Source organism: Eupeodes corollae, chromosome 3 (genome assembly GCF_945859685.1).
Source record: "Eupeodes corollae chromosome 3, idEupCoro1.1, whole genome shotgun sequence".
In the NCBI taxonomy this organism is placed as follows: Eukaryota; Metazoa; Arthropoda; class Insecta; order Diptera; family Syrphidae; genus Eupeodes; species Eupeodes corollae.
In genome coordinates this window covers 78,492,235-78,506,379 of record NC_079149.1, presented here as the reverse complement: position 1 = coordinate 78,506,379, position 14,145 = coordinate 78,492,235, and positions in this window count along the sequence as shown.

Here is a 14,145-nt window from a genome sequence, read left to right as displayed (position 1 = left end):
AAGATGCTCAGTATGCTTTGATATTTTATCATGAATAGACTTATTAACGAGCAACGCTTGCAAATCATTGAATTTTATTACCAAAATCAGTGTTCGGTTCGAAATGTGTTTCGCGCTTTACGTCCGATTTATGGTCTACATAATCGACCAAGTGAGCAAACAATTAATGCGATTGTGACCAAGTTTCGCACTCAGTATACTTTATTGGACATTAAACCAACCACACGAATGCGTACAGTGCGTACAGAAGAGAATATTGCGTCTGTTTCTGAGAGTGTTGCTGAAGACCGTGAAATGTCGATTCGTCGCCGTTCGCAGCAATTGGGTTTGTGTTATTCGACCACATGGAAGATTTTACGCAAAGATCTTGGTGTAAAACCGTATAAAATACAGCTCGTGCAAGAACAGAAGCCGAACGATCTGCCACAACGTCGAATTTTCAGTGAATGGGCCCTAGAAAAGTTGGCAGATAATCCGCTTTTTTATCGACAAATTTTGTTCAGCGATGAGGCTCATTTCTGGTTGAATGGCTACGTAAATAAGCAAAATTGCCGCATTTGGAGTGAAGAGCAACCAGAAACCGTTCAAGAACTGCCCATGCATCCCGAAAAATGAACTGTTTGGTGTGGTTTGTACGCTGGTGAAATCATTGGACCGTATTTTTTCAAAGATGCTGTTGGACGCAACGTTACGGTGAATGGCGATCGCTATCGTTCAATGCTAACAAACTTTTTGTTGCCAAAAATTGAAGAACTGAACTTGGTTGACATGTGGTTTCAACAAGATGGCGCTACATGCCATACAGCTCGCGATTCTATGGCCATTTTGAGGGAAAACTTCGGAGAACAATTCATCTCAAGGAATGGACCGGTAAGTTGGCCACCAAGATCATGCGATTTGACGCCTTTATACTATTTTTTGTGGGGCTACGTCAAGTCTAAAGTCTACACAAATAAGCCAGCAACTATTCCAGCTTTGGAAGACAACATTTCCGAAGAAATTCGGGCTATTCCGGCCGAAATGCTCGAAAAAGTTACCAAAAATTGGACTTTCCGAATGGACCACCTAAGACGCATCCGCGGTCAACATTTAAATGAAATTATCTTCAAAGAGTAAATGTCATGAACCAATCTAACGTTTCAAATAAAGAATCGATGAGATTTTGCAAATTTTATGCGTTTTTTTTTTTTTTAAGTTCTCAAGCTCTTAAAAAATCACCGTTTACAACTTAACTGTATAAGCTTTTTGGCTCATATGACCCCCCCTTGGATCGCCAATTGGTCAAAAGTTGATGAATTTGTGCTGTGTTTTTGGAATAGGGCTGAATATCCGATGCATATTATGTTCCTTGTCCAATCTTCAGTCAAAAGTAGAACTTTTAGCAACAAAGTTTAAGGAAGTAAAATACAAATGTTGTTTTCATATACAAAAAATAAATAATTTAAAATATAATGGGGGTCATATCCATTAACGCAATACGATTAGTTTTGAATTGAAGAGAATTCCTACGAAAAAGCAAACAAATTATCTCCCAGGGGGGGGGGGGTCATGACCCCTACGATCCCCCCCTGGATCCGCCATTGTGGCCTTGAGACTTATTGATAGTCATTGCAAATAAATTAATATGCAAATCTGATGACGACTGTCCTTTTGAATATGTCTTTGTCAGTATCGTCTGCAACACTGAAAATGTTTTAGTTGGATCAGTTTACAGACCATAGCCTAACACCATTGGTTACGACGTTAGAGACAATTTCTTCTTGCTTTACTTATAACTGTGTGGTGATTTTCAATGTAATCTGTGGAATAAGCGGTTAGCTGCAAATTTCCTTAATGTATTCAAGGCGCTGAATCTGAGGCCGTTAACTGCTCCACTGCTACCCACTTCACCAAAGAGTCTAGTTCGCTACTAGATCTGTATTTTGCAAGCGATGTTTGGTAAGGTTATGCTTTACAGCCAGCTTTAAGAACCTGGTTTTTTCAAGCACGATTTACTTTTTGTATGTTTGGATTTAGTTTTTCAGGTTGATCAACAATTTTTTCAATGCCGAGACTTCAAAAACTTAAACACATCTGACTTAGTGCGTGACTTTGACTGCGTAGATTGGAACTCACCGTACGTTATGCAAAATTTGAACGATCAAGTCAGGTTTTTATGGCAAAACGTCAATCAGCTTTTGGAGAGGCATGTTCTTATTAAAACCCTTCTCGTTTCGGCTCCACCTTGGTTGAATAGCGACATCTGCACTTGATACATATAAATAAGAATAGTTTGCAAAACTATTTGGGAATGTTTATTGGAAGAATCTTTTCCAGAGTTGACAGAACAACGTTGGAAAGAAATTGCGGAAAATTTTCATAAATATAGCCAGTTTCCTAATTGCCTAGGTGCTATTGACGGAAAGCACGTGCGAATACGGAAACCAAAGATGAGGGCGTCGCTGTTTTACAACTATAAGAATTTTTTCTCCATAGTATTGCTTGCGGTTGTAGATTCAAAATATAACTTTGTTTACATTGACGTTGGAGCGTTTGGAAAGGAATCAGATAGCACTGTATTCGAAAGGACTGATTTTCATGAAAAGCTTATAAAAAATGAATTATACATTCCCACGGAGCAGACTCTTCCAGGTACTGTAAATCCAAGTATGCCCTACATGTTCATTGGTGATGAAGCTTTTGCACTTTCAAAAAACATAATGAGGCCTTTCAGCGGTAAAGTTTTGTCGGACAAGAAACGTATATTTAATTACAGGTTGTGTCGTGCCAGGAGATATGTATAGTGCACATTTGAAATACTTTTTTTTTTTAAATATATGGAAAATATTTCATAAACCCATTAATGCAAATTTGGATTTATCAATACTTTTGGTTTAAACCTGCTGTGCACTCCATAATTATGTAAGAGCTATTAATGGGTTTAATATAGAAGATGTATTGACGATAGAAGGATTTACTGAACAACAACATAACTCTTAAGGGCCCTCAAGAGCATCTAATCAATCAATTGGAGCAAGAAATCAGTTGGCAGATTATTTTATATCTGATGTTGGTAGTGTACCATGGCAAAACAACTTTATTTGAATATTAGGAAACACTTTTTTCACTTAACTTGAATTTAAACACGTATGTTACATACTATTTGTATAAATTTTGATTAAAAATAAAATAAAAACAGGTACTTACATATTTCGTTTTTGGATTTATCGAATTTTTCCTCGAAATCTTCGCAAAATATTAGGCAAACATTTACCCACGCCGCTCTTTTCTTTTGCCGGTCATGGTATTCCTCGGAAACAATTTTCCATATTCCTGGACACTTTTTTATCTCATCAATAAATAATTCGATATCAAATTCTTCCATCTTTTAAATCTTTCTAACAAATTTAATTTTCGGCAAAATGACGCATGTGTGCACCGATCAATAACAAACAATAGACTGAAAGACGCAAAAGCGTCTGCGGTGACGCAGCGGCCTCGCGAAAACCTGCGAGTATTTTTTCCCGCAAGAATGACGCGCAGAGACGCAGCGTCATCGCACGTGTGTGTGCACTACTCCATTTACAGTATGACGCAAAAGCGGTGCCGCTGCGTCATCGCGGCGGCGTCAAAAAACGCATGTGTGCACCGGGCCTTAGATTATTCAAAGGCTTTTGATTCTGTTAACCACTCAATTCTTCGTAGAAAGCTGCGAATTATTATTATTATTATTTATTAATTTCCACATACATGATACAAACTAATACTTAAAACTAAACAACACTAGCACAGTAACAAGGCTTTCGGCTGGTATCTTAAATAAATCGATGTACAAAATAAGTTGATGTAAAGATCCAAGGGGAGCGGCCGAAGGTGGCAGGTGGGGGGATGATAAAGTCCCCGTACATTCCACCCTTGGTTGCTCCCCCGGTAGGTGAGAAATAAGGTATTAATATTATGTACATGAATCAAGTTTAAGAATTTGTAAGATTTTAAATACAGATTTTATGTTTTTTCCAGTAAGATTTGAAAGAAAAGTTAGAAAAGTAGTATTATGAACATTTTTAAATAAGCTATTGACTTAAATGTTGAATTGATAATATAGTATTTGTTTGGCAGAGGTGGAAAATTGGTGGAGGTTCTTTTCTTAATAAATGGTTGTTGGTTATCCAGGTATGTCCAAGTCTCAATCTAGTAAAACACTTGTTCATTTTTGAGGATGTGGTTGTTGGATAAATGGCAGGTTCGCCTTCTTTGTTAACTTCCGAGTAGTGGTGAATATGGTGAGTACAATATTCTTCCGCTTACGCTGCCAGTATGCATCTATCATTCTTTGGAGGTCCTTTTTGGGTAGTCGGTGTGGCTCGACCGCTTTGTTGGGGCATACAGAAATAGCTTTAGCTTCTATGTCTGCGGTTTCATTTCCCGAAATTTTGACATGCCCTGGGATCCAGACTAATCTTAATTTTTGACCCTGCGATTGGTGTTCGGTGTTTTATGTTTTTTTATGGCAGATAATGTGAAAAGGCTGTCAGTGAGGAATGATGTTTTTTTGTTTGTTGTTTTGGCGATCATTGTTGCCCTTGACCATCAATGCATTGCGAATCAATTTGTAACCTCGGAACTGGAGTGGCACTTTAACCCCCCTGCCTCCCCACATATGAATGGATGCTGTGAGAGACTCATAAAATCAATTAAGATAGCCCTATACGCGGTAAGCAATGTTAACCGTTACAAACCTAATGATGAGCTTTTCCGTAGCTTTTTAATGGAAGTCGAGGACGTGATAAATTCCCGCAAGCTTACATACTTATCCATTGATAGTGAACAGTCGGAAGCCCTAACTCCAAACCATTTTCTTCGACAATTACCTGGAGGGATGGTTCCACGTACTAATGTCTCAGCTCCACGCAAGACACTTTTGGAAGCGCTGGATCGTCGAATACTTACCCACCCTAACTAGAGCAGAAAAACGGAATCAACCGGCCAAACCGCTTACAGTTGGAGACTTAGTTTTGGTGATTGACGAAAGAAGTCCACGCAACCAGTGGCAAAAGGGAAGAGTTGTTGAAGTATTCCCAGGTAAGGACAACCAAGTCCGCAGTGCTTCAGTACAAACTATGACCAGCATATACGAAAGACCAGCAATAAAACTGGCTAAGTTAGAAGTGTGCAATGAAGAGGGTACATTTAGCAAATGTACCGAGGGGGAGAATGTAAGAAAATAACCCACACAAAGCCACTTAAAACTCTTTGCCTGGCTGCTGCCATTCTTTGCCAATCTGAATAAGCCATTTTTGTATTTTATGTTGGCACAACATGCCGGGACCAAGAAACAGCCATATTGTCTTTCGATATTTTTCGGACGAGAAGACAACACCGGCACATACATTCAGACGGATAAAGAAATTGATTAATATTTTAAGTTGTAAAATTAAACGAAAATTTAAGCCAACTAAAATAAAATAAAGTTTGTTTGAGCTTAAAATTGCTAAGGGTTCAGCAGAGAAAATTGAAAAATAAGCTGGAAGTTTCTCGGTAAAGCAAGATACTCCGTGTTTGTCAACGACAGCGTATCCTACCTTCACTTGACTTGGAACCATCGGTGTAGAGTGCGTTCCATGTGTTTGTAGGATAAGTCTGCATAAGGTTTAGGAAAAGTTGCATATACTTTTCTTTAGAGGTATAGTCTTTCGGATATATAGATAGATGGGTGTAGATGGTATCCAATGTGAGTTTCCATAATTATGTCACTGATGTCATTATAGGCAATTAAAAAAGGACCACCGAAAAAGGAGATCCTTGTGTTATACCATTGTTCAAGGTATACAGACCGGAATAAAAATTATTTACATATTTTAGTTCTGAAAAATCGGTTTGTTAGAAATGATTTAACAAAACTGTACATTTTTGGACCAATATTCCAACTGATTATGTGATAGCCTAACTTAAAATATTTTTTAATAGTTTTGGCTGAGAAGGTTTCGAGCAATGTTTCAGCTTTTCTTCCAGTCCTTATAAGAATTTAGTAAAATTGTATGAAACTTAGAAATTTTGAAGAAAGTGATTATCGATTTTAAAAATGTATGATTTAATATTTTTTAAGTTAATTTTAAAAAGTGGTATCTCAGAAACCTAAAGTAATTGAATGATTTTGGAGTCGGTAGCCTTCTAAAAAATATAATTTCATTGTCTAAAACTTTGCAGATCAGTGGAATTAAAGCAAGATGTAATGTGGCCTAAAAAAGTCGTTCTAATTGCTTAAAAACGTTCCATGCTTCAATACAAATACTTACTTGAAAGCGTAATTACTCTATTTTCAAGATATAACTTTTTACTTGCGACACATAAAAACTACCTAAATGGAAAGTTTTGCATTCTTAAAAAATATCCAACTTGAGATTTTAATCAAACATGTTATTACGATGATATAGAAAAAAGTGGGTCCCCAAATTCCGTCTGTCTGTCTGTTAATCCTCTCCTCTACAGCCTAAATCATTGGGTCGATTATTATAAAAATAACATGGACTCAAATGCGTTCAAAGGCTTTTTCAAATTCAATTGAAACGATTGACACGTGGTTTTTGCAGGACATTGCAGATGCTACGAATTCGTCGATGTGTAGGAGTGAATCTATAGTACTGCGTCTGTTTTTGAAAGCAACTTGGTTAAGATTAATGAGATTTTCGGTTTCAATAAACCAAAGAAGCCGTTTAGAGAAAATTTTTTCTAGGAGTTTGCTTGTGCAAGATAAGAGTGAAATTGGTCTATAGCTATTGGTATCAGATGGTTGATTTTTCGGTTTCGGTATTGGAATGTTAGTGGAGATATTCCAAGATTGTGGAAGGATTCCTTGATCGTAAATATTATTAAATAACTCCAAAATACGTTTTTCGACAATAAAAGGTGCATTTTTTAACATCGGGTAAGAAATACGGTCGAATCCAGGTATTTTACACCTTTAACCAAGCTTAAATTACATTCTAATACAAGAAAGTTAAAAGATTGTTCAAGTAATTTCGGTGGTGGAAGTAATTTGGAGGTCGTAAAGTTGTAGCTTAGAGCTAAACGTTTCGCATTATAAAATTGGGTCGAAAAATTATTATCGTTAGAATAGGTGGACCAGCGATTTGCAAAGTGTTCGGCTATTGCTTTTGAATCTGTTAGAGTTACTGAATCTGTTTGGATTATTTTTATTGAGTGGGGTGTGTAGTTGCCTGTAAACGTTCTTACATCTGACCAGATTTTTTTTTATCGATGTATGTGGGTTCAGTTTTGAAGTAAATTGTTTAAAACTTTCGATTTTTGATCCTTTGTCTTGTCTTCGAAATAAGGCTTTAGCTTTACGATAGTTGATAAGATTAGTATTTTTAAGGTACCTCTTTAAAATTGTCCATAGGTGTTGTTTATTCTTACGCAAGGAAGCGATTTCGGCATTCCACCAAGGGACTATATTTTTCACGTGTTTGTTTTTTGATTGTGGGATGGCAACATTTGCTGCGAGCCGTAAACATTTGGTGATTTAAGTTTTTAGATATTGGCTTTGCATTTGAAAATTCTTCGGCTTTAATTTGGAAAAGGTCCCAGTCAGCGCGGTCTGTTAAGAATTTTGGGGAAGGAAGGGAGTTGCTATTTAAATTTAATTTGAGAATAACTGTGGTAATTAATGGGAAATGGTCACTACCGTGTAGAAAGTTGAGTCTGTGCCATGTGGTGTTAGGTGTTAGTTATGGGGATGCAAGAGCTTCAAATCTACATGTGTAAAGGTGTTATGGGTTGAGAAGTTTGTAGGACTGCCATCGTTTAGGAGGGATAGGTTTGAAAATTTTGCCTCTTTTATTTGCTAGTGGGGAGCCCCAAAGAGGGCTCCATTGAAATCGCCTGTTATTAATAAGGGAGCGTTGAGCGAGGAGATAATGTCAACTAAATTTGCGGTTGAGAATTGTTGTGAAGGGTGAATGTAAATTGAGAGAATGGTGAGTTTAATTGAGATTACATGTAACACATGTTTCACTTCGAGTACACCTGTTTTTGGTGTGGCACAGAAGTTGGCATTTCTTACAGCGCATCGGATTTGGGAAAAATTCTTCCACTTTAAGGTTGTACCATTCTACATTGACAGATGTGGGAGGGCGGAAGAGATCAAATGTAAAGTACTACACCGGTCTAAATTTTTGTCGTCTTTTTTTATAATTTGTTTAAATTTATGGATTCCACCTTGGTCCTTCATCTCATCTATGATTTCATTTTCTGGAAGGTTATTTAAGCATGGGGCAAATACAGTACATTTAGATGAATTCAACTGATTATGGAGCGAAATTGAAACGGCACAAAGATTGGCAAGTGATTTTTTTGAGAGGAAAATGTTGGCCAAGTGTTGAGATTTAACTAAAATTAGTAGGTTTCCATCAGGAAGTTGAGTTTTAGACTCATAAGCTGTATTTATGCCATCTATAGCTTTTTTATAAAAAAACACTGATAGAGGTAAGGGGTTTTTGTGGGTCTGAGGAAGATATGATTATGAATTTGGGATTTTTAAGGTAAAGGGCGGAAGGAAATTCGAAATTGGGAGTTATTGATAGATAGATAGATATATTTATTTGTTATAAGCTTAGCTTTTAGAAATTGATTGGCAATATGTAAATATTACAGTATTTCATAAGGTAAGTGCAATATAATTTTAATTCATCTAACAGAACAATAAGGTAAGATATGAAGCAACAATTATAAATAAAATAAAAAAATAATTACTTTTATTACTTAAACTGAAACCTGGATTTATCATTCGTTAAGGATAAAAGCTATTAAGTTAAGCGAGTTTCTAACATATTTATATATATTCAGTGCAACGTTTTGATCTTCAACTTTCATTATACTATTCATGTCAGTTAAGTTCATAGGGGATAGGAAGTGGTTTCTCACTGCATTAAAAATTGGGAAAAGGAAATGTTTAATTGTATCATCTTCATATGTATTATACAATGTGCAAATGTTCATTGGGTCAAATATATGTCTATCACCGTGTAAAACTATTCTGTGGAAATATCTGTTCGCGCGCCTAATTTGCGCTAAGACTTTATGCACGTATGGTTTGCAGGATGAATTCAGGTACGGAGACGGTTTATATTCTGGTTCTTGTATGTTCGCTAAATAAGGAGCATAATAGCAGCAAGAAGTTGAGTTAGATTCCTTCCTGAAATCTTCATTTATAATGCTTCTCTTCTTGTCTTCAAGAGGCATTCAACAGTTTTTCCCAGAAATGCAAAGCTCTTTTCGCTATCTCGTAATCTAATGGAAGTGTACCAGTTTCTAAGCGAACCACATTGCTTTGTGTGTTTTTAGCTAGACCAAGCAACTTCTTTAAAACTGTAGTTTGAATAACTTCAATTTTGTCTCCAGCTTCCAGACCCCATATCTCCGCACAGTATAGTAAAGTCGATTTAATTGTTGAATTATAAACTTTGATTCTTCCTTCCCAGTTTTCCATGTAAGGGCTCCTCATAGCTTTTTCGGTTACTGCTGCTGCTGCTCTTGCCTTGGTTTTGAAGACATTCATGGTTTCATTCCAAGATCCAGTTCGACTCAAGGTTATTCCCAGATATTCAAAGCTATCTACAACTTCAATTGAGTCTTCTTTATATGCAAATCTTGTTGTGGCTGCAAGGGAAAAAAATGAAGGATTAGCATATTTTTCATGCTGTTCTATTTGGGAAATGATAATCAAAATATACACTAATACTAGTGTCGTTCTCCACTTCCATTCTTCGGACGATTCAGTTTCCAAAACAGAAGAGTTCTGCTCTTCTTGATCAGTCAGTCCAACGGAATGGTTTCAGAAGACTTCTGGGCTCTTCCGAAGGTTTTCTGGACGACCAAGGGAAAGTCACCTGCAAAATAAAAGAATTTTTATGTGGCAAAACCATTAAGCAAAAATACAAAATACTTAGCTTCGGCTTGGGAGGTTCCTTCTTTCCGTGCTGGAGCTGTCCGTCTGGGTGGTTTGTTTTTTTTTGCATCCTTCTTCCTGGTTTCTATGTTTTTATGTTTTTTGTTATGTTTTTTGTCCGGTATTTACTCGGGAATAAACATTAATATAACGCGCGAATATGATAAACGTGTTGCAATTTGTAAATAAATAATTTATAATTTTGGTTCTGTCAAAGTTAAATGAATAAGTTGACAGATGACAGCTCACTTCGTATCCCACTGTAGCAAGGGATATTTTTGCTTATCCAAGACACGACCCAGGATAGAAGTAGGGGGGTTGTTATTTACTGGCCAGATTTGAATATTTACGAGAAACACCGTTGCGCTTCTCAGCCGATAGTGCGGGCCAATAGTAATAAAGAATCGTTACATAATAATGATGAGGTGATGGGCTAGGTGGAAAGGTTAATAGATCGCACGGTAGATCGACAGTTTTTACCATATTCATCGGTGCGATCAGTAATAGGCCAAAGCTAGCAAATCACTAGTCAAGTGAAAGGTAGTGAGGGCGGTCATTGTGCTGCATGGAACTTATTAACGAATAGTTTGTGCCGGTTCAACAATTAAAAAATCGAAATTGTGTTCGTTGTTACAAAAACCGAAGAATAGCATATTTGTTTTATTTGTCTTACTAAAAGCGCGTAAAGGTGAGTGCGTAAAGAATGCAAAATTAGTGAAAGTTAGTGATTTTTTTGTTTTTGATAAAATTAGGGTGAATTTTTGGGTTGACGCTATCAACGTAGAACCGAAAGACGAAACACGGTCGGCCGCATAAATTGGTGCCTAACTGTTGGAGGAGGGCCAAAAAAAGCCCCGAAGTTAAATCTGACCCGTGTAGCACCCGGGTCCACAAGTAACCCTATCTTATTAAGAAATCATATTGGTAGTGTAGTGAATAATTGGGCAGCTCAAATAAGCCTTTTCGAGCACTTTGAGCGCCCCGAATATTCACCCGCGCTGCGGATTTTTGCCTCCGCCGAAAAAGAATTTAGTATACGCACGCAGACAAAAGATTCATTATTGCTCAAGAAAACAGAAGTGCTGTCCGATAGTCCGTAGTGAAGCCCTGGCGTTTTACATATCACCGGCAGGCAGGACGCACCAGAGCACGCATGGAAGAACGACGTTTTTGTTTGATCATCTCCATTACCATGGCTACTTATTTAAATAATTATAATTAATTCATTTATTTATTCAAAACTTTACTTATTTATTACCTTTTTTTATTATATTCTTCAATTATTTACTTAATATTCAATCCTTATTCCTTTCTTTTTTGTTGTTATATTGTTTTTTTTTTTTTTTGTTTGATAGTAATTCTCACTGTGGTTTTGTTTTCTTAAACTCAGTTCAGAATTTTTTTTTGTCTCAATTGAATTCTTAATTCAACTTGCCATAGGGAGTGTTTGTTAACGTGGGGTAGGTTTCAACAATTCAAAGCAGCGCGACGGCGACGACGTCGACGACAGCGCGCGCTTAACGCAACATTTTGCTCATCCCCTCGTATACACCCGCATAAGAGCTCTGTGTAGGTAGGAACGGCGGATCGTAAGTCAAGCCCTGGATTGGGCAATAGTAAGACCCCCACTTTATTGAACCGACTCTTAGGTAGAGGTTGAGATATATATTTCATTCTTTTTTTAATTAGAGTAAATTTATTAGCATTAAAATTATTTCTAGTTAAGTTTGTTTTCTTTGTTAGTACAATTTTCTTAGAGTCAACTATTCTGTTTTTTTTGAAGAAATAAATTGAATGTAAATCCCAAATCAATCCTAGAATGTCTATTCAGCTTCGATTCTGTCCTTTTTTTGCTTATGTCTGAGATCTTTGTTATCATGAAGTGGTGAGTCAATTGGAAGGAGGTGCGGTAAGGTAAGCGGGTTTTCGAAAAGGGGTAGTATGTGCGTCCACCACTGACTTGTCTCCAGATTTGGGGAATCCGAGATTCCGGCCGAATGGATTCCAGGCTGGGAGGGAACAGGCCAAACCGTGACGTCATCAACGGCGTCTGAGGAAAGCGAACCAGTGGTGGTGGTGTATCACTATTTTTGAAATCTAGTATACTATAAAGGCATGATCTATGTTTTTGAAAAGAGGTGAGGTCCAGCTACGGTGGCAAGACCCCCCCATCCGACGAGTATAGCTGAGCAACGCAAGCATGCCGCAGCTACCGAAGCGGACATTCCTTCCCTTCCCCGATTCCGCCCAAGTCCTTCTCCTGAAGATTCCTTCCTCGCCCGTCCCTCTCCTACCCATACCCTCCCTGTTGCCTCGTTTCAATCTTTCCGGGCATGATGATATTTTTATTTTTGCAAAGTTTACTATCTTCGATTTTTCAGTATTTAATGTCATATCTTTTGATGTAAAATATTTTTTAAGTGATTTCAGAGTTTTTCTTAAATGAAGCTCAGATTGAGCGAAGACAGCAATATCGTCGGCATATGCTATCAGGATAACATTTGTTGTTTCCGAAATGTCTATTCCTGTAAGGCCCTCGATTCTTAAGAATTCTTCCAAATCATTTATATATAAGTTAAATAGGAGGGCTATTGATGGATCACCCTGTAGAACACCCTTTGTGACATTCGCTTCTTCTGTTAGGCCACTTGTTGTCTTAATAGCAATTTTGGTTTTCACATATATATTTTGAAATGCATGTATACTTGATCCAATGGATCTAAGGTGGGTCCATAGCTTATCGTGATTCACACTATCGAATGCCTCTTTAAGGTCAACAAAAACTACAAAGTTTTGGGAGTTTTTGTAGTATGTGAATTAGTTTTAGTTTTTTTTTTGGCGGGTCAGAATGCTGATTAAACTCAGCGAACCGATTGTCCGAGAGAACACTTGGCCCTGAGGCCATTTCACTCTTCTATACCACTAATTAAGTAATTGGCACTCACTTACTTGATCGAAAAAAAAATGTATGAAAGGAAGGAAGTAGGGAGAGCGCGGAAGGAAAAAAATCACTTACAACTTCGGCAGAGCAGAAATAACACAATCGAATTCGATATTGACGGCTCGAAGTATAGTCGGTGACTGAGCTGCGAATTGACTTTGGATTTTCTTTAGAGCCCTGTAAGCTTGTTCTTTCGTTTCTCAGCGGAAGGCAACAATGCGTGGTGGCCAATGGATACTCGTCCACATTTCTCAATGTTTAGAGTGGATGCCATAGGGATCTATCCTTGGACCAATCCTCTTCTCACTTTAAATAATTGACTTACCACAAGTTGCTAAACATTGTTTGATTCATATTTATGCTAACGATGTGCAGCTCCCGATAAGTCGACATTTTGGGGCTAAAAACGATGCCGTAGCTTTAATGAACGAGGATCTGCTCCGCATTTCACAGTTTTCAAAAAAAGAACGATCTCCGCCTTAACACTCTCTCTCTCGCAAAAACTTTGACCTATCGGGTCGGGTGTTGAAACTTGACGACGAAACCATTGAATATGTTAGCACTGCTAGAAACTTAGGAGTAGTATTCAATCGCACTCTCACTTGGGATGACCACCTTAATAGTGCCATTGGTAAAGTCTATAGAAGTCTCCGCCTTCTTCAAGTCACTCGAAATTTCATCCCTACCAAAACTAAACTGCTACTTACTAAGGCTCTTTTACTTATACGTTATGATCACATATCCATTTTTGCGGTGCGGATTCCTGGTTGTAGCTTAATAAACTTTCGCTCTCTGAGTTACCTGCATGAAATTATCCAAACAAAACAACCTGATTATCTATACGGTAAGCTGAATTTCCCTCACTCAACAAGGTCCTTTTTTTAATATTACCCCAATATAATTTTCTAAATACTGAGCATCAATTTTTTATTCACATTGTACGCCTTTCGAACTCTGCCCATCGCTATGAGAAGAACAAGAAGCATAAGTAGATTTAAATTTTTACTTTTCAACTATTTGGCAAATAATTCATGTTAAATTTCCTTTCTTTTATATAAATATGTAAATAGATGTGAAATTTCCTTTCCTTTATATAAATATGTTAATAGAAGCCTTAGGTATATAATTTTTATTCAAATTCTGAAATAAACGTAAAGGCTTGCAACACTTTATAAGACTCATGTCCTACCTTGTAAGCGATTTTCGAAATAAATAAAATACAAATGCCAATCTAATTGGAAATTGAATCTGTGGGTATAATAGGGATTCGCAGTAATAT